The following is a 25,193-nucleotide window of genomic DNA, read 5'->3' as shown; positions in this document are numbered from 1 at the left end:
CAAGGGATTATATATGGTATCACAGCTGGCTTCACATGCCATTCAGAGTTTAGCCTAAGACTGCTCTTGTCCATGCTACCACTAGGATAGCTGGTCTATAAGGTTCACTTTACAACCAATCACCATAAGGGTATTTGGACTGATATAAGGTGTACACTATAACTAGTGACATCATACATCAGGCCAACTTCTCACAATATATATATATATATATATCTATATATATATCTATATATATATATATATATATATATATATATATATATTTTCAAAAAAAGGTTGCCCACAGGTGAAGACGCACTCAGAGTAGGTTATTTATTCGGCAAACCGGCATCTGCAGCAGGGTCATTTTCACCAGCCCTACGCGTTTCGGAGATCCCTTCCCCTTGTTCACGGGCATGAAATGGGCGGAAGCAGGAACACAACAAGTCTCTAATGGCCCTTATATCGCCCTCTGGTGGGCGTAATTAGTCTTAGGCTTGTTGGGACTTGTAGTCCTGCTGAAATATTACCGTGATCGGTTCCGCCTCATAACGTGTATTAGTTCAGAGCTCTGGAATGAGCCCCCCAGTTGCAGTGCAAGTCTGATTTCAGCCAACCTCCAATCTGCTTGACGACACAGTGTATCCGTGTCAGCAGTCCGCTTGTCATCATGCGGCGGTGCATCCTCCCGACCTGGACTGGCCGGAATATTTTCAAAAAAAGGTTCCCCACAGGTGAAGACGCACTCAGAGTAGGTTATTTATTCGGCAAACCGGCATCTGCAGCAGGGTCATTTTCACCAGCCCTACGCGTTTCGGAGATCCATTCCCCTTGTTCACGGGCATGAAATGGGCGGAAGCAGGAACACAACAAGTCTCTAATGGCCCTTATATCGCCCTCTGGTGGGCGTAATTAGTCTTAGGCTTGTTGGGACTTGTAGTCCTGCTGAAATATTACCGTGATCGGTTCCGCCTCATAACGTGTATTAGTTCAGAGCTCTGGAATGAGTCCCCCCAGTTGCAGTGCAAGTCTGATTTCAGCCAACCTCCAATCTGCTTGACGACACAGTGTATCCGTGTCAGCAGTCCGCTTGTCATCATGCGGCGGTGCATCCTCCCGACCTGGACTGGCCGGAATATTTTCAAAAAAAGGTTGCCCACAGGTGAAAACGCGTAGGGCTGGTGAAAATGACCCTGCTGCAGATGCCGGTTTGCCGAATAAATAACCTACTCTGAGTGCGTCTTCACCTGTGGGCAACCTTTTTTTGAAAATATTCCGGCCAGTCCAGGTCGGGAGGATGCACCGCCGCATGATGACAAGCGGACTGCTGACACGGATACACTGTGTCGTCAAGCAGATTGGAGGTTGGCTGAAATCAGACTTGCACTGCAACTGGGGGGCTCATTTCAGAGCTCTGAACTAATACACGTTATGAGGCGGAACCGATCACGGTAATATTTCAGCAGGACTACAAGTCCCAACAAGCCTAAGACTAATTACGCCCACCAGAGGGCGATATAAGGGCCATTAGAGACTTGTTGTGTTCCTGCTTCCGCCCAGTTCATGCCCGTGAACAAGGGGAATGGATCTCCGAAACGCGTAGGGCTGGTGAAAATGACCCTGCTGCAGATGCCGGTTTGCCGAATAAATAACCTACTCTGAGTGCGTCTTCACCTGTGGGCAACCTTTTTTTGAAAATATTCCGGCCAGTCCAGGTCAGGAGGATGCACCGCCGCATGATGACAAGCGGACTGCTGACACGGATACACTGTGTCGTCAAGCAGATTGGAGGTTGGCTGAAATCAGACTTGCACTGCAACTGGGGGGCTCATTTCAGAGCTCTGAACTAATACACGTTATGAGGCGGAACCGATCACGGTAATATTTCAGCAGGACTACAAGTCCCAACAAGCCTAAGACTAATTACGCCCACCAGAGGGCGATATAAGGGCCATTAGAGACTTGTTGTGTTCCTGCTTCCGCCCATTTCATGCCCGTGAACAAGGGGAATGGATCTCCGAAACGCGTAGGGCTGGTGAAAATGACCCTGCTGCAGATGCCGGTTTGCCGAATAAATAACCTACTCTGAGTGCGTCTTCACCTGCGGGCAACCTTTTTTTGAAAATATTCCGGCCAGTCCAGGTCGGGAGGATGCACCGCCGCATGATGACAAGCGGACTGCTGACACGGATACACTGTGTCGTCAAGCAGATTGGAGGTTGGCTGAAATCAGACTTGCACTGCAACTGGGGGGCTCATTTCAGAGCTCTGAACTAATACACGTTATGAGGCGGAACCGATCACGGTAATATTTCAGCAGGACTACAAGTCCCAACAAGCCTAAGACTAATTACGCCCACCAGAGGGCGATATAAGGGCCATTAGAGACTTGTTGTGTTCCTGCTTCCGCCCATTTCATGCCCGTGAACAAGGGGAATGGATCTCCGAAACGCGTAGGGCTGGTGAAAATGACCCTGCTGCAGATGCCGGTTTGCCGAATAAATAACCTACTCTGAGTGCGTCTTCACCTGTGGGCAACCTTTTTTTGAAAATATTCCGGCCAGTCCAGGTCGGGAGGATGCACCGCCGCATGATGACAAGCGGACTGCTGACACGGATACACTGTGTCGTCAAGCAGATTGGAGGTTGGCTGAAATCAGACTTGCACTGCAACTGGGGGGCTCATTTCAGTCTGAACTAATACACGTTATGAGGCGGAACCGATCACGGTAATATTTCAGCAGGACTACAAGTCCCAACAAGCCTAAGACTAATTACGCCCACCAGAGGGCGATATAAGGGCCATTAGAGACTTGTTGTGTTCCTGCTTCCGCCCATTTCATGCCCGTGAAGAAGGGGAATGGATCTCCGAAACGCGTAGGGCTGGTGAAAATGACCCTGCTGCAGATGCCGGTTTGCCGAATAAATAACCTACTCTGAGTGCGTCTTCACCTGTGGGCAACCTTTTTTTGAAAATATTCCGGCCAGTCCAGGTCGGGAGGATGCACCGCCGCATGATGACAAGCGGACTGCTGACACGGATACACTGTGTCGTCAAGCAGATTGGAGGTTGGCTGAAATCAGACTTGCACTGCAACTGGGGGGCTCATTTCAGAGCTCTGAACTAATACACGTTATGAGGCGGAACCGATCACGGTAATATTTCAGCAGGACTACAAGTCCCAACAAGCATAAGACTAATTACACCCACCAGAGGGCGATATAAGGGCCATTAGAGACTTGTTGTGTTCCTGCTTCCGCCCATTTCATGCCCGTGAACAAGGGGAATGGATCTCCGAAACGCGTAGGGCTGGTGAAAATGACCCTGCTGCAGATGCCGGTTTGCCGAATAAATAACCTACTCTGAGTGCGTCTTCACCTGTGGGCAACCTTTTTTTGAAAATATTCCGGCCAGTCCAGGTCGGGAGGATGCACCGCCGCATGATGACAAGCGGACTGCTGACACGGATACACTGTGTCGTCAAGCAGATTGGAGGTTGGCTGAAATCAGACTTGCACTGCAACTGGGGGGCTCATTTCAGAGCTCTGAACTAATACACGTTATGAGGCGGAACCGATCACGGTAATATTTCAGCAGGACTACAAGTCCCAACAAGCCTAAGACTAATTACGCCCACCAGAGGGCGATATAAGGGCCATTAGAGACTTGTTGTGTTCCTGCTTCCGCCCATTTCATGCACGTGAACAAGGGGAATGGATCTCCGAAACGCTAGGGCTGGTGAAAATGACCCTGCTGCAGATGCCGGTTTGCCGAATAAATAACCTACTCTGAGTGCGTCTTCACCTGTGGGCAACCTTTTTTTGAAAATATTCCGGCCAGTCCAGGTCGGGAGGATGCACCGCCGCATGATGACAAGCGGACTGCTGACACGGATACACTGTGTCGTCAAGCAGATTGGAGGTTGGCTGAAATCAGACTTGCACTGCAACTGGGGGGCTCATTTCAGAGCTCTGAACTAATACACGTTATGAGGCGGAACCGATCACGGTAATATTTCAGCAGGACTACAAGTCCCAACAAGCCTAAGACTAATTACGCCCACCAGAGGGCGATATAAGGGCCATTAGAGACTTGTTGTGTTCCTGCTTCCGCCCATTTCATGCCCGTGAACAAGGGGAATGGATCTCCGAAACGCGTAGGGCTGGTGAAAATGACCCTGCTGCAGATGCCGGTTTGCCGAATAAATAACCTACTCTGAGTGCGTCTTCACCTGTGGGCAACCTTTTTTTGAAAATATTCCGGCCAGTCCAGGTCGGGAGGATGCACCGCCACATGATGACAAGCGGACTGCTGACACGGATACACTGTGTCGTCAAGCAGATTGGAGGTTGGCTGAAATCAGACTTGCACTGCAACTGGGGGGCTCATTTCAGAGCTCTGAACTAATACACGTTATGAGGCGGAACCGATCACGGTAATATTTCAGCAGGACTACAAGTCCCAACAAGCCTAAGACTAATTACGCCCACCAGAGGGCGATATAAGGGCCATTAGTGACTTGTTGTGTTCCTGCTTCCGCCCATTTCATGCCCGTGAACAAGGGGAATGGATCTCCGAAACGCGTAGGGCTGGTGAAAATGACCCTGCTGCAGATGCCGGTTTGCCGAATAAATAACCTACTCTGAGTACGTCTTCACCTGTGGGCAACCTTTTTTTGAAAATATTCCGGCCAGTCCAGGTCGGGAGGATGCACCGCCGCATGATGACAAGCGGACTGCTGACACGGATACACTGTGTCGTCAAGCAGATTGGAGGTTGGCTGAAATCAGACTTGCACTGCAACTGGGGGGCTCATTTCAGAGCTCTGAACTAATACACGTTATGAGGCGGAACCGATCACGGTAATATTTCAGCAGGACTACAAGTCCCAACAAGCCTAAGACTAATTACGCCCACCAGAGGGCGATATAAGGGCCATTAGAGACTTGTTGTGTTCCTGCTTCCGCCCATTTCATGCCCGTGAACAAGGGGAATGGATCTCCGAAACGCGTAGGGCTGGTGAAAATGACCCTGCTGCAGATGCCGGTTTGCCGAATAAATAACCTACTCTGAGTGCGTCTTCACCTGTGGGCAACCTTTTTTTGAGAATATATATATATATATATATATATATATATATATATATATATACACATACACCCTACACCAAAATGAGGTATAGTGTGTAGAGAGTCCAGGTGACCCCAGAGGTAGGCAGAGGTTAAAGTTAGATAGAACCTTACTCTCTATTTGTGGTAGAGTGGTCGAGTAGTAAGGCAGTATCAGAGGACAGTGTTAAGCATTTGATGTACACCCTCAGTCAGCAAATGAATTCACACACTCAAGAACTGAACTCTAGGCGAATTTGTTTTGTATAAAAAAATATACTTTTGTTTTATTTTTTAGAACCAAGCAAGCTTGGCACAGGTAAGCATTAAATACTTTACAGTAATAAGTTGCTGAATGTAGAACAGTTTGAAAATGCAATAGGAATTGTACTTTGTTTGATTTATAGGGGATGCAGTAGGTTGCAATACTTAGCAAATACAGTACATTGAAATGAATAGTCTTTTTCAGTAAATTACAGGTAAGTTACTTTTTACTTTACTAACTCAGTGCTGGATACCTAGATTCAGCACTGGGACATTTCCTGCAAACAGGTAAGTAAATGCGTTTTGGTTATTCGTCCAAATTTTAAAGAATATTTTTAGATTTCAAAACGCTACACTTAAAAACTTTTTGTGAGAACAATTGTCAATGTTATCCTATTGAGGAAAACAGGTTATTGGTTCAAAGGTAAGTTATCGACTGTGTGAGTTAAGGTTCTGGGGTTAGACTCAGGGGTCCCCCAGGGTCAGTGATGCACTCTTGTAACACCCTCAGCGGCACTAGGGCGGCTGGGTGCAGGGTGTTGAGGCCGAATGTTATCCTAAGGAGGATAGGGGGTCTCCGGTTGGTGGCTGCTGGCAAGCAGTCCACACGGCTGTGGGAGCAAAGCTCCTAGGGTTTAGCTCAGGGCAATTGAGGTTGCAGGTCAGCACAAAAGGTGCACCCTCAGCGGCACTGGGGCGGCCGGGTGCAGTGGGCTGTTTTGGCGCCGGGCACCCCGTTTGCTATGGAGACACTCCGGTCAAAAGGAACAATGCAGGCTCGGGGACGAAGATCTTCTGTGTGCGACCACCACTTTGAGGGGTAAGTTGGGATGTCTTGGGTTGGCTAGGCACCGTTGGTTGGGGCACACAAGGCCGTTGGGCGTCGGGTGCAGAGGTGCCCTTTGGCTTCGGAAAGTCTTACCCGCTCTTGGTCGCGGTAGGGGGGATCCTCTGGATTGAGGCTGCAGGCGTCAGCTGGAGTCTTGAGGCTGGTCTGGGATCTCCGGTTCTTGGGTCACAATCAGCAAGGAGACCTCGTCGTCGTGTTTTTCCACTCGAGCTCGGACCGGGTTCGACGGGTGCAGAGTGGGCTGGATTTGCAGTGTCCGGCCGGAGCCAGAGGTTGCAGTTGAACAAATCCAATGTTCACGGGAGAAGCAGTCTTGGGAAGTGAAGGCAGGCAGGTCCTCTGGGGTTTTTGAGGTTGCTGGCTGCAGGACACACCGGGATTTCGCAGGAGCAGGTTCGAGGGGAGACAGGCCTGTAGGGCTGGGAACAAGTCAGTAGGCGTTGTCCTCTTGTTAGCTCTGCACGGTTCTTTGGTCCTTGTTATCTTCTTTCTTGTCGTTTCCGGATCTGAGGAAGCAAGGTTCAGGGTGCCCCCAAAATACTAGATTTAGGGGCGTTACAGGTAGGTAGAGGGCAGGGACCAATGGCTCCCTTCCCAGGGGTGGGTACACCCCCATTGTACCACCCTCTAGTGGGAGGGGGGCATGAGCCTGTCCCTGGTTGGTTTGGTCCACCCCATTCTCAAGATGGCGGGGACTCGGAGTTGTGCTTCACCTCGCCTCCCCCACCTGAGGGGTGGAGTTTGCGGAGGTGGGCACAACTCTCTCCCTCACTTGTTTTTCCCGCCGGTTCTCCCGCCCAAAGTGGGGGGCAGAACCAGTGGGGACCCGTTGCTAAAAGCAGCAAGAGGCCTGGGGAATCTCACAAAGGTGGCATGCCTTTGAAGCTTCCCCTTCGTGAACCCTGCACATCCAGGGGGAGGAGGCTTGGTACTTCGTCCCAGGATGTGCATTGTTTCAGGCCCGAGAGCAGCAGGCTCTTGACCCAGGGGTCCAGAAACATGTCTGTTGATGGCCGCCTAAGCAGCCCCTTAGTCGGGACACTAGAAGTTGGTCGAGTTTCAGGGGGCATCTCTAAGATACCCTCTGTGGTGCATTTTACATTAAATCCCACACTGGCATCAGTGTGGGTTTAATGTGCTGAGAAGTTTGATAGCAAACTTCCCAGTTTTCAGTGTAGCCATTATGGTGCTGTGGAGATCGTGATAACAAACTTCCAGCACCATATACTCTTAATGGCAGCACTGCACTTACAATGCCTAAGAATGGACCTAGGTACTGTAGTGGTACAGGGCTCATGCACCTGTACCCTCACCACTGGCATAGTGCACCCAGCTGGAGGGGTGGCTGATCTGGGCAGTGGGTTGTGGGCATGGCACACAGAGATGTGTGCCATGTCGACTCTTCACTTTTGTTCTGCACCAAGACACGCAGCCTGCAAAGGCAGTGTGTGAGTGAAAAGGTGTGAGAAAGTGGCTCTGTATATACTGTTCCCAAATAGGTACAGGGTGTAAAGAGTCCACAGTCCCCAGAGGTTTGGCAGAGGCTAAAGTTAGATATAACCTTACTCTCTAAAGTGGTAGCTTGGTCGAGCAGTAAGGCAGTATCAGAGGACAGTGTAAAGCATTTGTTGCACACACTCAGCCAGCAAATGGTCTCACACACTCAATAACTGAACTCTAGGCCAATGGTTTATATATAAAAAATATATGCTTGTGTTATTTTACAACCAACAATAGGTATTAAAATATACTTTCTCAGAATGAGATGCTTTATATAAATACTTTTGCAATATGCAATTGACTTTTGTATAAAGTTACAAGTGGTTGCAATAGGCAACACAATGCTAAACACAATAATGCACCGAGTTCAATGGAAGTTTCAAGTTATTTGCCACAGATTACTTTTAGGATTATTTTTGGAACTCCAGGACTGGATCCTAGATTCAGCCCTGGGTCAATACTTGGAATCAAGTGATAAAAGTCGACTTAATTACTGTGATGATTTTTAGACAATATTTTGCCATTTTAAAAGTTGACACTTAGAAAATATTTCATAGAAAACAGTCAATGATTCCCTATGGCAGAAAATTCAAGTTGCAGGTAATCCAGTACTGGGTGCCTAGACTCAGTACTGGGACCTTTATCCAAAACAGGTAAGTAATTACGTTTTCAGATATTATACGATTTTTAAAGAATATTTAAACTTTGCAGAAATTGACACTTAGAAGAAATTTCAAAGAAAAACTGTCAATGATTTCCTATGGGAGAAAATTGGGTTACTGGTAAGTACAGTTGTAAGTATTTTTCAGAGTCAGTGCTGGGCACCAAGATCCAGCACTGGGAGCTCACCTAAGAGCAGGTGAGTATTTTCGTTTTCGTTACTCTGCTGATTTTTGGTGAATATTTTAAGTTTTGAAAAGTCCACACAGAAGAAATTTCAGGAAAAGCCAGTCGATGTTACACTATGGAGAAAATTGAGTTATCGGTTTAAAGGTAAGTACTCAACTGACAGAGTTAAGGTTCTGGGCATAGACTCAGGGGTCTCCCAGGGTCAGGTAGGAACAGTTGGTTCACCCTCAGCGGCACAAGGGTGGCCGGGTGCAGAGAGAGTTAGGCCCAATGTTATCCTATGAGAGGTAGGGGGGCCTTGGTTGGTGGCTGCTGACTAGCAGGCCACGCGACTGTGGGAGATGGGCTCCTGGTCACTTACTCAGGGCAAGTGGGGAAGTAGATAGGTGTAGAGGTTACACTGCCAGGGCCACTCGGGCGGCTGGGTGCAGGGTGCTTTTGAGCCTTCGGGCACTGAATTGATTTCAATGGGAAATCTCCGGTTTAGAAAAAGACTGCAAGCTCGGGGACGAAGATTCTTCATGTGCCACCACCACTTCGAGAGGTAAGTTGGGTAGTTGGAGGATAGGTAGGTACCCCGGGATTAGGCAGAGGGGGCCGCGGGGCGCCAGGTGCAGGGGTGCCTTTTGGTGTCGGGAAATCTTACCCTCTGTTGATCGCGGTTGGGGGGGCACCTGGCTCTGAGGCTGCAGGCTTCTTCAGGAGTGTCGAGGGAGGTCCTTGGGTGCCGTGGGGTCGTCCTCGTGGTCTTTGTTCACTCTGGCACAGGCCAGGCTTGGCGGGTGCAGAGTGGGCTGGGTTCGCGGTTCCGGGCTGCTGCCAAGGATTAGAAGTAGATTTTGAGTAGAGCCACTACTCATGGGAGTCCCAGTGGGCTTAGAGTCAAGAGGTAGCCAGGTCCTGCGGGGTTTGTGAGGTTGCTGGCCACAAGAGATGCCGGGTTGGAGCAGGAGCAGGTTCGAGGGTCGACAGGCCGGTAGGGCTGGGGCCAAAGCAGTTGATGTCTTCCTCTTCTTAGCAGCTGGAGGGAGGTCTTCTTTCTTCTAGCTCTTCTTCGGATTTTGGAATCTGGAATAGGAAGGTTCAGGGTGCCCCTAAATACTAGATTTAGGGGTGTTACAGGTAGGTGAAGGGCAGGGACCAATGGGTCCCTGTTCTAGGGTGGGTACACCCCCTATCCTGCCTCTCTCCTGTGGGAGGCGGGCAGTAGCATAATCCTGATTGGGCAGGGCTTCCCATCTTCAAGATGGCGAGAGCCCGGAGATGTGCTTCACCTCGCCTCCCCCACCTGAGGGGTGGGGTTGGCAGGCAGGCACATCCCCTATCCTTATTTGGGGTTTCCGGCCAAGCTTCCCACCAGAGTGGGGGGTTGCAGTGGCCTGGGGAAGCTCACGGAGGCAGCATGCCTTTGAAGCTTCTCCCTGCCCATCCTGGGTGAGGAGATTTAGCACCTCGCCCAGGATGTGCATTGTTGCAGGCCCAGGAGAGCAGGGGCTCTCCTACCCAGGGGTCCAGCAACATGTCTGCTGTGTGGCAGCCTAGGCAGACTCAGAACAGACGAGGATTGAAGGTTAGGTTTTAGGGGGCATCTCTAAGATGCCCTATTGGGTGCTTGGTACATTAAATCCCACACTTGCATCTCTGCGGATTTAATGTGCTGAGAAGTTTGATACCAAACTTCTCAGTCTTCAGTGATGCCATTATGGTGCTGTGGAGTTCGTGTTTGACGAGCTCTCAGCACCATGTGCTCTTAAATGGCAGCACTGCACTTACAGGGCCCAGGAATGGACCTGGGTACTGTAGGGGCACAGGGCTCATGCTCCTGTGCCCACACCACTGGCATAGGGCACCCAGCTAGATGGGTGGCTGATGTATGCCATGGCAGTGTAGGTGGTGGGCATGGCACACAGGGATGTGTGCCATGTCGACTCTTTGTTTTGTCTTGTACCCAGACACCCAGCCTGCAAGGGCAGTGTGTGTGTGTAAGGGTACAGGGCCTCTAAGGGTGGCACAATGAGTGTTGCAGCCCTTAGAGGCCTTCCCGGGTCTCAAGGCCCTGGGTACCTAGGGTATCATTCACCAGGTGCTGACATGTGGCCAGGGTTTGCCAATTTGTGTTTTGTGTTTTAGGGAATGAACACAGGCCCTGGGCACCTGATTGGCAGGAGTCCAGGGCACACTCAGTAAAAGTACATTCAGCAATTAGTGGGGGCATACCATGCAATAAAGATGGCGCTTTCTCACAAAAGGTGCAGGGCCTTTAAGGGTCGCACAATAAGTGCTGCAGCCCTTAGGGGCCTTCCCTGGTCACAGTGCCCTTGGTACCTGTGGTATCATTTACCAGGGGCCTACCTGTGGCCAGGGATGCCAATTGGGTTTGGGCTTCAATGCAATTTTAGGGAAGGAAGATAGGCCCTGGGCAGCTGATTAGGAGGAGCCCAGGGCACACTCAGTCAAAGAAAATCAGCAATTCAGCAAAAAGTGGGGGCATACCATGCAGAAAGAGGGCACTTTCTCACAGTCCTCTACTCCAAGGCCCAGGAGCGACAGGTACAGAGGTGTCTTTAGGCTGCGGGTTTTCCTTGCAGGGAGCAGTCACAGTAGGGGAGGGCCTGCCCAGAGAGGCTGCAGGCCTTGGTGAATTCACTGGGGCGAAAACACAGTGTACTCTGTCTCTGCAGGGCTGGGGGACCACAATGACACCGTTGGCCCACTTCAACTTGGGTTTGGAGCAAGGGGTGCAGTGGTGTCTTCACCAGTCTGGTTTCTGCTGTCACAAAGTCCCACATGAGTCTTTGGGTGCCTGCAGGTTGCAGGGAAGAAGGTACGCTACTTCTCTGAAGGTCTTGGTTCCTGGGTGAAGAGCTGGCAGATCTCCCGAGCTTTGGGGACTCAGTTACTGCAGGAAAAATCGACTTTTGGTGTAATGCACAATTTACTTACTTGTGTAACGATATATCTGTAAGAGACATTAGTTAGTGATAAATTCCTTACCGTAGAATATCCCCAGGCATCAGACTGGATCCAGAAAGTTTTCATCAGCAGTACCCCTGCGCGTCGAAAGGTGGCATCATGCGGCTCCGCACCGGTCGCTGGCGTCGTAGGCGCCGAGATGACGTCACGGAGACTACTTAGGCGCCAACCATGCGCGCGGACGTCAGTTCTGTGCACGACTTTCTGCGCCAGGAACGCAGAGTCATACATGAAACTGACCACTGGTGCCATGAAACTAGAGCCCTGAAAGGGATGACCTTAACCCTAGAAATCAGTTCACAGAACGGGGAGGATGGGTGGGGCGGTAAAGAATCTATCACTAACTAATGTCTCTTACAGATATATCGTTACACAAGTAAGTAACTTGTGCATCTGAAAGACACGTTAATGATAGATTCCTTACCTTAGAATAGATACCCAAGCAATACCAACCCCGGTGGTGGGTCTGCGAACAAGATCACACCAGAAAGTCACGGAGAACAGAATGGCCAAAAGAGACGTCTCTCCGGACTTGCCTGTCAAAGCAATAATGCTTGGTAAAAGTGTGCAGCGAGGCCCACGTAGCAGCCTGACAGATGTCCTGCAAGGGAACACCGTGTCCCAAAGCAGAAGTGGCTGCCGCTGCCCGGGTAGAATGGGCACGCAGCCCCACAGGAGGCTCCATCTTAGCCAACAAGTAACATGCTTTGATGCACAGAACGACCCACCGAGAGATGGTCCGTTTGTGCACGACCCGACCCTTTTTGGCACCCAAGTAGCCAACAAAAAGTTGGTCATCCACCCGGAACTGTTGTGTGCACTTCAGATAGAACGAGAGCACACGTTTTGGGTCCAGACGGTGGAGTCTCTCTTCCTCTTTTGAAGGATGCGGCGGCGGAAAGAAGGTGGGTAAAGTGATGGTCTGCCCGATGTGGAAGGGCGTGACAACCTTTGGCAAGAAAGAATGACGAGTCCTTAAAACCACTTTGTCCGGATGAACAGAGAGAAAAGGGGGTTCAGAAGAAGGAACCTGGAGCTCACTCACTCTTCTGGCAGAAGTGATAGCTACCAGGAAAGCAGTCTTTAGAGTGAGAAGACGTAAGGGACAGTTATGAAGTGGCTCAAAGGGAGCGCACATCAGATAGGTCAAGACAATATTTAAGCCCCATTGAGGCATTATGAAAGGCACGGGGGGGGGGGGGGGGGGAGCGTTTAACAACCGGAGAATTAAAAAGAGAAGGCTGATCTGGAAGCCTTAGAAAGGCAGAAATGGCTGAGAGATAACCCTTGATAGTGCCCAGAGCAGAGCCCTGCTGGGCCAAAGAGAGAAGGAACAGAAGGACCTCGGAAAGAGGGGCAGAAAGGGGATCCCCAGCCTTTGCTGTGCACCATGCCACAAATTTGTTCCACCTGCAGGCGTATACTGTCTTAGTGGAGGGACTCCTGGCTGCCAGAATAATATCACAGACAGGAAGGTCGAAAGCTGTCAAATGTCGCCGCTCAATCTCCACGCGTGGAGGCTGGACAGGTTCGGGTGGAGGACCGTCCCCTGCTGCTGCTACACAAGATCCTCCCGAAGAGGCAGTCGGATCGGGGGATCGATAGCCATGCTGAGTAGCTCGGCATACCACTATCTTCGTGCCCAATCTGGAGCCACAAGGATGACTTGGGCCCGGTCGCGCCAAATCTTCTTCAGCACTCTGGGCAGAAGTGGTATAGGCGGAAAGGCGTACAACAGACCGCAGCTCCACTCGTGAAGAAAAGCGTCGCCTAGCGAGTGCCGCCTTGGAAATTCCAATGCGCAGAACTGATGACATTGCGCGTTCTCTTCGGTGGCGACTAGATCTAACCAAGGCTCTCCCCACTGCAGAAAGAGACCTTGTGCCATGTCCGAGTTCAGACGTCATTCGTGATCCATCATGCACCGGTGGCTGAGTTCGTCTGCCCTGGCATTCAGAGAACCTGCCAGGTGTTGAACCACCAAGGTAATGCCTTGATGTTCCAGCCATGTGCAGAGGCGGAGAGCCTCCTGACATAGGGTCCACGACCCCACCCCGCCCTGTTTGTTGCAGTACCACATGGCGGTGGTGTTGTCCGTGAACACCTGCACTACACTTCCCTGTACAGAGGGAAGGAATGCCTTCAGTGCAAGCTGGATCACCCGCAGCTCCAATAGGTTGATATGAAGCCGGGACTCCGCCAGAGAACAGAAGCCTCTGATCTCCGCCTCTCCCATGTGGCCCCTCCATCCCAGGAGGGACGCATCTGTCACCATTGTGTGCTCCGGTTGGAGAAGGGAGAGGGATCTGCCATTGACCCAATCATGATTCGTGAGCCACCACTGCAATTGTCGTGCAGCGCCCTCCGAGATCTGGACATGATCGCACAGGTTGCCCCGATGCTGTGTCCACTGGACCTTCAGGTCCCACTGCCAAGCCCGCATATGCCATCTGGCATGTTGCTCTAGCAGGATGCAGGAGGCCATTAGGCCAGGGAGCCGGAGAGTCATCCTGACTGTAACCCGGGATAGAGGCTGAAAGATCGGAATCATAGCCTGAATAACCCAGACTCGCTGCTCGCTGCTCGGGAGGATAAACCCGAAACTGCGTCGAATCCAGAACCGCTCCGATGAAGGGGAGCTTCTGAGAGGGACTCAGGTGCGACTTCGCCACGTTGATGGAGAACCCCAGCAAATGCAGGAGGTCGGCCACAGTCTGGAGGTGGGAGACGACTGCCTGGGGCGAGCCCGCCTTCAACAACCAGTCGCCGAGATAGGGGAAGACTGGAACTCCTGATCTGCGCAGATGAGCTGCGACCACCACCATCACTTTTGTGAACACCCGAGGGGCACTGGTAAGGCCGAAGGGGAGCACGGCAAACTGAAAGTGCACTAGGCATACCGTGAACTGCAGGTAACGCCGGTGGACCGGCAGGACGGGGATATGAAAATATACGTCCTGCAAGTCCAACGCTACCATCCAGTCTCCAGGGTTGAGGGCAGCCAAGACCTGAGCCAGAGTCAACATCTTGAACTTCTCCTTCCGGAGGAAGCAGTTGACGTTCTTGAGGTCCAAGATGGGACGCAGGCCCCTTTTTTCCTTCTTGAGGACCAGAAAGTAGTGGGAACAACAACCACGTCCTACTTCTGGCCCAGGAACGCGCTCGATGGGCCCCTTGGCCAAGAGGGCCTTGACTTCCTGCTAGAGAAGCGCGAAATGGTCCCCCGACATGCGGTGGAACTGAAGTGGCATGGCTGGAGGGGCAGTCTCGAAGGGGAGGGAGTAGCCCCTTCGGACGATTTGCAGCACCCACCTGCGTGAGGTAACGGAACGCCAGTGAGGAAGGTGATGGCGGCACCTGCCGTCCACCAGCGTGGGGTGTGCCACAAAGCTCGGACTAGGAAGGCTTTGAGGTGGATGCTATGGGAGCTGAGGTGGACTGACCCGCACGCTGGCCCCCTGACCCTGCCGCGGCGGGCACCACGTCCGCGCTGAGGTTGATACTGCGCAGGATTCTGGCTGAACAAACGTGTTGGGCGCCCCTTCCGAGGCCACGAAAGGAACGAAAAGCAGACGTGGCCGGGCGCGAGGTGAAGAGGCCTTGGCCGTAGCCCGGGAGTCCTTAAAACGCTCCAGCGCACTATCTGCCTTATCGCCAAACAGGCGAGTACCATCAAAGGGCATGTCCATAAGAGAACTTTGAACATCCCCTGAAAAACCAGTGGACTGCAACCAGGTGTGACGACGGAGGGCCACTGTTGTGGAAATCGCCCTACCCAGTGAGTCCGCGGTGTCCAGTCCACACCTGACGGCGAACTTTGCCGCATCTTTCCCCTTGGCAACAGCTTGGGAAAGCACTATCCGACACCTCCTCCGGACACTGAGCCAAAACCTGCGCAACCATGTCCCACACAGAGGGGGAAGAGCGGCCCAAGAGGCATGCAGTGTTCACCGACCGCAGCCCTGAGCTGGCAGATGAAAACAGTTTCTTACCGAACTGTTCCAGCTTCTTGGATTCCTTATCCGGGGGAGCGGTAGGGAATGCGCTTTGGGAAGTGGAAGCCTGGATGACCAGGATCTCTGGGGTTGGGTGGGCACACAGAAAAGCAGGTTCACCCGGGGCTGGGCGATGGCGCCTGGCCACATTCTTATCCGCGGGAACCCCCGTGGCTGGTCTAGACCAGGTGCCCATCAAGACGTCAGTTAGGGCCTCATTGAACGCCAGCAGGGCTCCAAAGAGCTTGCCGTCGGCTGAAGTACTTCAGTGAGGAGATTAGTCTTGAGGGTCACTGTAGGCAGGTCAAGGTCAAGGGCCTCAGCTGCTCTACGGAGCACCACAGTGTATGTAGAGACCCCCTCCATAGCCACAGCAGGAGGAGAGAAAAAAAACAGGGTCAGAGGAGAGGTCAAGGCAACCGACATCCTCTAGCTCTTCCGTCCATTTCTGGTCCGACCCGCGCTGCTGTGCGAGAGGGTCCTCACACCCTTCCCAGTGGTCCATCTCCGTGTCACAATTAAGGTCCCAACTAGGGGCAAAATTGTCCGGAAAACCTGGCAAAGGCGGTGGCGGAACGAACGGAGCCGCCGCCCGCAGCAGCGACGGCAGCAAGGGAGGGCCCTTGTGAGAAAGTGCCCTCTTTCTTGCATGGTATGCCCCCACTTTTTGTTGAATTGCTGATGTGCTTTGACTGAGTGTGCCCAGGGCCTGTGTTCCTTCCCTAAAACTGCATTGAAGCCTAACCCCAATTGGCATCTCTGGCCACATGTCAGCCCCTGGTAAATGGTACCACAGGTACCCAGGGTCCTGTGACCAGAGAAGGCCTCTAAGGGCTGCAGCACTTATTGTGCCACCCTCAGAGGCCCTGTACCATGACACTCACACACTGCCTTTGCAGACTGAGTGTCTGGGTGCAGAACAAAACAGAGACGACATGGCACACATCCCTGTGTGCCATGCCCACAAACCACTGCCCTGGCCTACATCAGTCACCACTCTAGCTGGGTGCCCTATGCCAGTGGTGAGGGTACAGGAGCATGAGTGCAGTGCTGCCATTAAGAGTATATGGTGCTGGGAGTTTGTCATTACGAACTCCACAGCACCATAATGGCTACACTGAAGACTGGGAAGATTGGCATCAAACTTCTCAGCACATTAAACCCCCACTGATGCCAGTGTGGGATTTAATGTAAAATGCACGACAGAGGGCATCTTGGAGATGCCCCCTGAAACTCGAGCAACTTCCAGTGACCTGACTGAGTGGCTGCTTAGGCTGCCACCCCAGACATGTTTCTGGACCTCTGGGTCGATAGCTTGCTGCTCTCGGAGGCCTGAAACAATGCACATCCTGGAACGAGGTGCCAAGCCTCCTCCCCCAGGATGGCCAGGGTTCACGAAGGAGAAGCTTCAAAGGCATGCCGCCTTTGTGAGCCTCTCCAGACCATTTGCTGCTTTTTAGCAACTGGTCCCCACTGGTTCTACCCCCCCACTTTGGGCGGGAGAAGCTGCGGGAAAAACAAGTGAGGAAGAGAGGTGTGCCCACCTCTGCCAACTCCACCCCTAAGGTGGGGGAGGCGAGGTAAAGCATAACCTAGAGTCCCCGCCATCTTGAAGATGAGGGGGGGAGGGGGGACCCAGCCAACCAGGGACAGGCTCCTACCCCCCTTCCACTGGAGAGAGAAGAGTGGCAGAATAGGGGGTGTACCCACCCCAGGGAAGGAACCCATTTGTCCCTGTCCTTTACCTACTTGTAACACACCTAAATTTAGTATTTAGGGGCACCCTGAACCTTCCTTCCTCAGAACCAGCAACAAAAAAAGAAGATAAGAAGAAGGACGAAGAGCCGTGCAGAGCTAACAAGAGGACGACGCCCACTGACTTGGCCCCAGCCCTACAAGGCTGTCTCCCCTTCAACCTGCAAAATCCCAGCGTGTCCAGCAGACAGCAACCTCACAAACCCCAGAGGACCTGCCTGCCTTCACTTTCCAGACTGTTTCTCCCGTGAACACCGGACGTGTTTAAACTGCAGCTCCTAGTGCCAGCCAGGAACCACGAATCCAGCCCCCATCTGCACCTGCCGAACCCGGCCCGAGATCGAGTGAAAATACACCACGAGGAGGTCCCCCTGGAGATACTGACCCGAGATCCAGCGATCCCTGACCTGCCTCAAGCCTCCTGACGCCTGCAGCCTCAATCCAGAGGACCCCCCCCCTACCAGGACGTCGCAAGACACCCCTGCACCCGACGCCCCACGGCCTTGTGTGCCCAAACCAACAGTGCCTAACTAACCCTCAACATCCCAACTTACCCCTCGAAGTGGTGGTCGCTCCTGGAAGATCCTCGTCCCCGAGCCTGAACTGTTTCTTTGTCCCAAAGAATCGCCATTGAAATCAACAGGGCACCCGACCTCAAAACAGCACCCTGCACCCGGCCGCCGTAGTGTCGCTGAGGGTGCACCTTTGGTGCTACTTTAGTCCCCAACTTGCCCTGAGCTTAACCCTAGGAGCTTTGCTCCCACAACCCCGTGGCCTGCTTGCCAGCAGCCACCAACCGGAGCCCCCCTATCCTCCATAGGATAACATTGGGCCTCAACACTCTGCACCCGGCCACCCTAGTGCCACCGGGGGTGCAACAGCAGTGCATCACTGACCCTGGAGGACCTCTGAGTTTTACCCCAGAACCCTAACTCAAAAGACCGATTACCTACCTGGAAACCGGTAACCTCTTTTTCCTCATAGAATAACATTGGCACTTTTTCTCCCAAAAAGTTTCCAAGTGTCGACTTTTGAAAACTGAGAATATTCCTAAAAAAAAAAATCACCCGATTAACCAAAACGCATTTTCTCAACTGCTTTCAGGAAATGTCCCAGTGCTGAATCTAGGTATCCAGCACTGAGAAAGAAAAGTAACGTCAAAGTAACTTACCTGCAAAGTTAATTTCCTCCCATAGGATAACATTGGTGATTCTATGCAAAAAAGTTTCGAAGTGTCAACTTTTGAAATACAATAATATTCTTTAAAAATCGTACCTCTAACCAAAACGTATTTACTCAACCGTTTTCAGGAAATGCCCGAGTGCTGAATCTAGGATCCAGCACTGTGTTAGAAAAAGTAATCCGAAAAGTAATTAACTGCATTTTTACTCAAAAAGCCTATTGATTCTATGTTCTGAGTCTACTAAGTTTGTGCATTGCATTGCAACCCCTGTAAACTCGAATTGGTACAAAGTCCTACTATCTTTTGAAAGTATTCAACAACAGCATCTTGTAGCTGAAAAGTATTTACATGCTTACCTGTGCCAGGCTTGCTTGGTTCTAGAGATAAAACAACAGTATATTTTTTTATACAAAACAATTGGCCTAGAGTTCAGTTCTTGAGTGTGTGAATTCATTTGCTGACTGAGTGTGTACATCAAATGCTTAACATGGTCCTCTGATACTGCCTTACTACTCGACCAAACTACCACTTTAGAGAGTAAGGTTTTATCTAACTTTAGCCTCTGCCAAACCTCTGGGGACTGTGGACTCTGTACACACTGAACCTATTTGGGAACAGAGCCACTTTCTCACACTCATTGAGCGCGCTCTTACGTCAGGATACTTTTAAGGCTGGTCCAGGGAAAATACTTTTAAAGAAAACCTAGAGAATGCTTTGGAATATTTCCAATGTTCTATTAAACTCCTGCAATCTTGGTCCCCAATACTCTTGATGCTTTTCCTAAAAAAATCCACCCCAAGATTGAGCTTTGATACTGATGAGGCTTACTGTATACAGCTATCCCACTATAAGACATTTTTAGCTAGAGTACAATATAAAGTGAGTTCAAAATATCTGAGATTTTCATTAGATCATAAGGTTAGCCGTCGTATTTTGATGTTGTGATTGAGGACACTACCACTAAAAGAATTAACTGAAAACTGGGGTGGCACACTGGATAAAGCTGGCCTCTGTGATCTATGAGGAGGAGGAGGTATTCAAGATTTGGTACATGTACGGTTTGTTTGCCCTAACAAACTCCTGGTTGAAGCACATAGCTGTTTTATAAAACCTATTTGTATTAAATAGAATATCTCTAGAATTATGGATCTGATTGAATTATTAAGAGCCCCCCAGATGAATTTTTATGTTATAAAGTATTTAAATTTTTAAAAACTTGTTCACCACTATTTTAGAGCGGTTTAATCCATGAACAACACTTCCTGTATACATTATATTTTTTTATATTGTGGATATCTGACGAGGTCTATAGCAATAAAATTTGATTTGAAGTAATACATTCAGTGTCAGGGGACCTGGCACACGGGAATGTGTGTCAGGTCATGTTTTCAATTTGTCTGCATCAAAACATGCAGCCTACGATAGCAGCCCTGTATGAGTTTGGTGACGGGTCCCTGAGAGTGACACTGTGCTACAGCACTTGGGGGACACTCGTTTGTACCCAAGGTCTTAGGCACCAGGGGTGCTATTTAATAGGGACTTCTAGAGGGTGCTAAAGGCATTGCCAATCGGGAGAACCATTGTCCTGTTTTGGGAAAGAGATTTGGCACTGGTGACCTGGTTAACAGGAACACAGTGCACTTCTAGTCAAAATCACATGTACCAGGCGAAAGTGGGGGTGTCCATGTCAAAATGGAGTACTTTCAAACAACTAATACATAGAAAGATTTAAATCACTCACCTCCAGTAAAGAGAAGTTTAAGTCCGGAGTCAGGAATGTACTGGATGCACTCTCTTTCCAAGCTTGGACCTCTGACACCAGGGACTCCAGTCGTGGTAATGAATCCAAATGCACTGGGATACTATGACCTCTTGACACTAGTTCCACCAGGTTGTCAAGCACTGGCACACGCCCGCTAGCCTAGACACAAAAGTATCAGTCACTAATCCAGACTCAAAGAATCAAAACTAGGTTCACTACATGCGGGCACAAGTCAATGGTCAAGAATATTTCAGCACTACTACGGATCTACATTTAAGTTGTCAATTTAAATAATCTTCATTTAGGTCATAAATTTAAAGTGACAAAATGGAAATCTAAAAATATTTGTACAAAAATGAAAATCTACATTTTAAGGACTTCCATTATAAACTAGAAAACGTATTCCAATATGTTGTTCCATTATAATCGGAAAAATTTACTTCAATCTGTTACACCCTACACCATATTGTTTCCTAGGTTCCTTCACAACTTCAGACACTTTGTAAGAGTACGAGTACAGCAGGTCTAAAAAATATTTAACACAATTACTGAATTCCAAATAACAAATACCAGGCAATCATGCTTGCAAATCCCTGCAATAGCATTTCGTTTAAACCATAAGGCTGGCTCTCGCATATCAGTTTGTGCTAGATCATACCCAGCTTTCACATATCTTTCATTTAATGCTGAATTTGGCTCACCTGTTGATACTGTACATGTACCTTCTCTGAGAAAAGACTGTCTGCTTATGGCAAGCTAACCAGGTGTAAGACACACAAATTCCCACTTCTGCTTTTTAGGCACCAGACTTTCCAACTTTTGGTGTAGCAGTGCCAGAGTTAACATCAAGTCTGAGGCAGTTGTTTGGCAAGAGTGGTTACTGACCGCCCTACCAGGCTGTGTGGGACTGAGAAGTGACGGCATGTATTCTAATCAGGCTGAGGCCTATTCACCCGTGCCTCTGTGAGAATGTGGATTATCAGTTGGGGTGGTTGTGAGACGTCACCAAGTAATAATGTCACTATTCTGTATCAAGTCCAGTTAGGTTTCTTAAAATTAAATCCTTCCTCAGTCCTGGGTAACCATGGCACAGAGCAGTCAGGCTAAACTCAAAGGAACAAGGGTACAGCATTCATTAGTACAAAAACAGTTAAGTCGAAAACACAACACAATAAATAGTCCACTCCAGTTTATAAAAATAGGAATATAATTAGCAATTTAATGAGCAAATAGACACCAAAAGCAAAAATCGGATTGGGGAAAGAGAAATATAATTTTTAGGAGTTGTCTAGCACCAAAAAGTGCAAAGCGGGAACCAAAGGTTATTGGTCGTGCTAGAACAGGCCAAAGTGAAAAGCTATGGTCGACAGCGATGGAGTGCGGGTCAGCTATGGGCACCAGGTTTGGCCTGCTGGAACGGTTACCTTTAAAGGAACTCGTTCGTTGGCGGGGCAGGCTGCCGGCTAGATCTGATGGAGGGCTCGACAATGTGCGTGTGTGTGGGGGGGGGGGGGGCGGGGTCAGACCTATGGGCACACCTCGGTCTCCAACCTCCAGGCTTTGGGCACCCTTTGTACAATTAAGTTAGGTTCATGGACTTTAAATCTCATTAGACGAAGTTTGTGTCTTTTAAAATGAGTCTGAAAAGCTCAAAACACACTATTTTGTGGCTGTTTCTATGAGAAATTGTTATTTCATACTGCTCAGTATGTATTGGAGGCACCCACTTGGATGATGTGAGAAGGTTCAAGCATGTGAATCTATGAAAAAATCTATGTTGGAGAAGGAAAGGTTTCTTACCCATGTTGGAGAAGGAAAGGTTTCTTACCTGTAATCCTAGATCTTCTTCAAGGGCATCTCCATTGAACTCATAAGCACTGGATAGTCCTGCCAACTATCCCAGAGAACTTATAATATAAAAATATTCTTGTTTGTGGTTGACTGTTAATTCTTCTCTACAAGAGACAATGAATAAATGAGACTCAAAATTCATCTATGTCTGCTGTGAAGAGGACATCTTAACTTATGATGCAGCAGGCAACATGCATTTCAAATGACAGTATCCAGCAGACCATGTTGTAGGTGACATGACATCTGTCAACGATGCAGCAGCAGACAGTTCTGTAGTCAACAGGGTCTTCTCTGACAACGCAAATCTACGATGCAGACTGTTGCTTTAGCTTGTTTGCAACCAATGATGGTAAGGGCTGCAACTCTTGAATGTAAAGATGACACAGCATATCTAGATGTCTTTGTAGGAATAGTGGATGGACCGAATTGTGCCAACCATGATGATGCAGCCAACAGTGAAGATACGAACGAGCACAAGATAGCTATTCGTAACCATCTAGGATGTGGGAATTCGCAATTGGGGGCGGCGAGGGAAAGAACAGAGTAATGGTAGCACTGAGGGGAATTGAAGCACTGTGCATTTTACTTTTCAAACCAACCATAGAGCAGACAGTTTCTGGTTGGTGCTCTAGTGGTTGGAGTCCCGGCCTGGCATAAAAACGGCAGGGCAGCAGGCGCGCATCAGAGAAGCAGCAGCACTGTGAGGGTTTGCTGATCAGTTGCACCTATGAGGCAGTGATTTTTATGTTTTCTTTGAGCATGCAATGGAGGCACTGCTGGCGTGCTGAAGGTGCGTCTAAGGCAAACCAATCCACGCCCGACCGGGGCCAGGGAACCTGCAACTCTAACCTCTCACCAGCAAATATATTCCAGGGCCTTCCTACTTAAAGCTAGAGGGACAACACGTGCTAACTGTAGCCACTCAATAAATGTGTCTAGTTCAAACAGCACTCTAAATTATTGCTCCTATAGGTTTCCTTTTGATCCTACAAGTAGGGAACTCCACGCACCTAAATCTCGACAAAATGTGCTTCTCCTCAACTGCATGGTCCTTCCAGGTCATAAGCTGGACATCCGTTCTCTCCTAGAAGATTACAAACTGGATGTAGTTTTCCTCACGGAAACATGGCTTCATGAGGAATCCGGACCGGATGTAGTTCAGGCTGACCCCCAGACAAAAATTCATTCAACTGTAGAATTGATCCCCTCACTCTCCTATTGTGAAAGTGTTGCGTTTTCTTTATCTTTTTTCCATGCTACCACAATGTCGGAAGCTTAGTATATCCCCTCCCAGGCCAGGCCAGTCATTTATTCAATCAACCCCGATGTTCTAGCGAGTTTGGTCATAAAATATACTTCCTTAACGGGCATGGGAGATTTAAATCCACACTTGAATGATTCTAAAGACCCCCAAACTTCCTGCTTTATGCACGATCTAGCTGCCCTACAATTACAGCAAAGAGTTCAGTGCTCCACCCACATAGGGGGTCATTTGTTGGATCTGGTATTTACCAACAATTCCCGGCTGTTTGCTCCCATTAAGAGTACAGCCATGTTTGATAGACAATGGTCCGAGTTAAACTGGGAAAGCTGGAAGTGTTCACTGAATCAATCCTTACCCTGGGTGGGCCTTGGTCCACTGGATAATCATAAGATCACAAACTGGCTGACCCAAAATATCACCACGATACCAAAGGGGATGATGGACGGAGCGTTAGAGCAAATCAAACACTCACCCCCAGTCAACTGATCTGGGTTTAATCTATCATCATTCTTTAGCTCACTCCACCACTCCAGTTCAGACATGGCCATATGCAAATCAGTATGACCCTGTGCCTCATGGGAACAGTCCAGCCCGAACTGCCAAGCCATGTCTTCCCTGGACCGGAAACAAGCATCCTGGGACCGGTTTCGGGCTCATAACCCTCGTCAGCCAGGCTATCTTGAATCCAGTGGCAAAGTGAGCAAGGGACCCACGTCTGGGCATTATTATTATTATTATTATTATTATTATTATTAATTAATTTTATAATGCGCATGGCTGCCTCAGCAACGAGGCGTCCCAGCGCAGCAGCGAGAATCAGGGAGCGAGCACCGGAGCAGATCACTGAGGGTTACATGATGAAAGGGGGAAGAGCCACGTCTTCAGGGCCTTGCGAAAGGTCAAATGGCTAGGAATAGTTCTAACTGAAATCGGGACAGAATTCCACAATTTAGCTGCTAGGTGTCGGAAAGAGCGCCCCCCTGCCCTGGCCCTCCGCACCTGAGGGACGCAGACCAGAGCATGGTTTGCGGAGCGCAAGGAACGCGTAGGAACGTAAGGCTCCAATAGTTCCAGGAGGCCTGACGGGGCCTGCTTTGCAAGAATTTTGTGTGAAATACATAGTGCTTTAAATTGAATGCGTTTACACACTGGCAACCAGTGAAGTTTCGGAAGCACCTGGGCAACCGAACAATGCTTGGGTAGAGACACCAGAACCCTGGCTGCAGCATTCTGGATCCTCTGGAGGCGGTTTATACTAGCCCTTGTTGCTCCCAAGTAAAGGCAGTTCCTATAGTCCAATCTGGCAAGAACAGACGATTGGATGATGGACTGCCGCACCGATGGAGGAAAGAACCCAAGCAGTGGTCTGAGGCTCCGCAGGAGACCGAAACAGACCCCCGCAACAGTCTTAGTTTGTTTCTCGAAAGTTAGACCGCGGTCAAACCAAAAGCCAAGGTTCTTTACAGAGTCCTTAGGGACTGGGGCAGGCTTGAGACGTTCTGGCCAGAGAAGGTCAGTCCATAACTCCCTATCCTTACCGAAAAGCAGAATTTCGGATTTCCCGGAGTTCAGCTGAAGGCAGTTTGCTGCCATCCAGTCGGAGATAGCCAATAGATCAGCCGTGAAATTGTTTAGGTTGGCGGAACTTTTTTTAGAGAAGCTGATCATTAATTGGGTATCGTCGGCGTATGAGACCAGTGAAAGCCCACTACTCTTGGCCAGTGTTGCCAATGGGCTGACATACAGGTTAAATAGGAGTGGGCTTAGTATAGAGCCCTGAGGTACTCCCTGGTGCAATGCGCACTTTTGTGAGGAAAAGGGGGGAGCCAGGACCTGAAAGGATCTCTCTGACAGGA

At 49.8% G+C, this 25,193-nt stretch overlaps 1 pseudogene across 1 annotated transcript in view; it reads right to left on the bottom strand.

Moving 5' to 3' along the window:
• Positions 1–25,193, bottom strand: part of LOC146866929 (lysine-specific demethylase 5B-like) — a 545,361-nt pseudogene that overhangs the window by 261,758 nt on the left and 258,410 nt on the right. The window contains exon 7 of the transcript XR_014966708.1: positions 20,202–20,381. The product of XR_014966708.1 is annotated as a lysine-specific demethylase 5B-like (transcript). The remainder of the gene's footprint in view (positions 1–20,201; positions 20,382–25,193) is intronic.

Source organism: Triturus cristatus, chromosome 1_2, assembly GCF_964204655.1.
Source record: "Triturus cristatus chromosome 1_2, aTriCri1.1, whole genome shotgun sequence".
Taxonomy (NCBI): Eukaryota; Metazoa; Chordata; class Amphibia; order Caudata; family Salamandridae; genus Triturus; species Triturus cristatus.
This window is presented reverse-complemented; position numbering and strand designations above follow the sequence as displayed.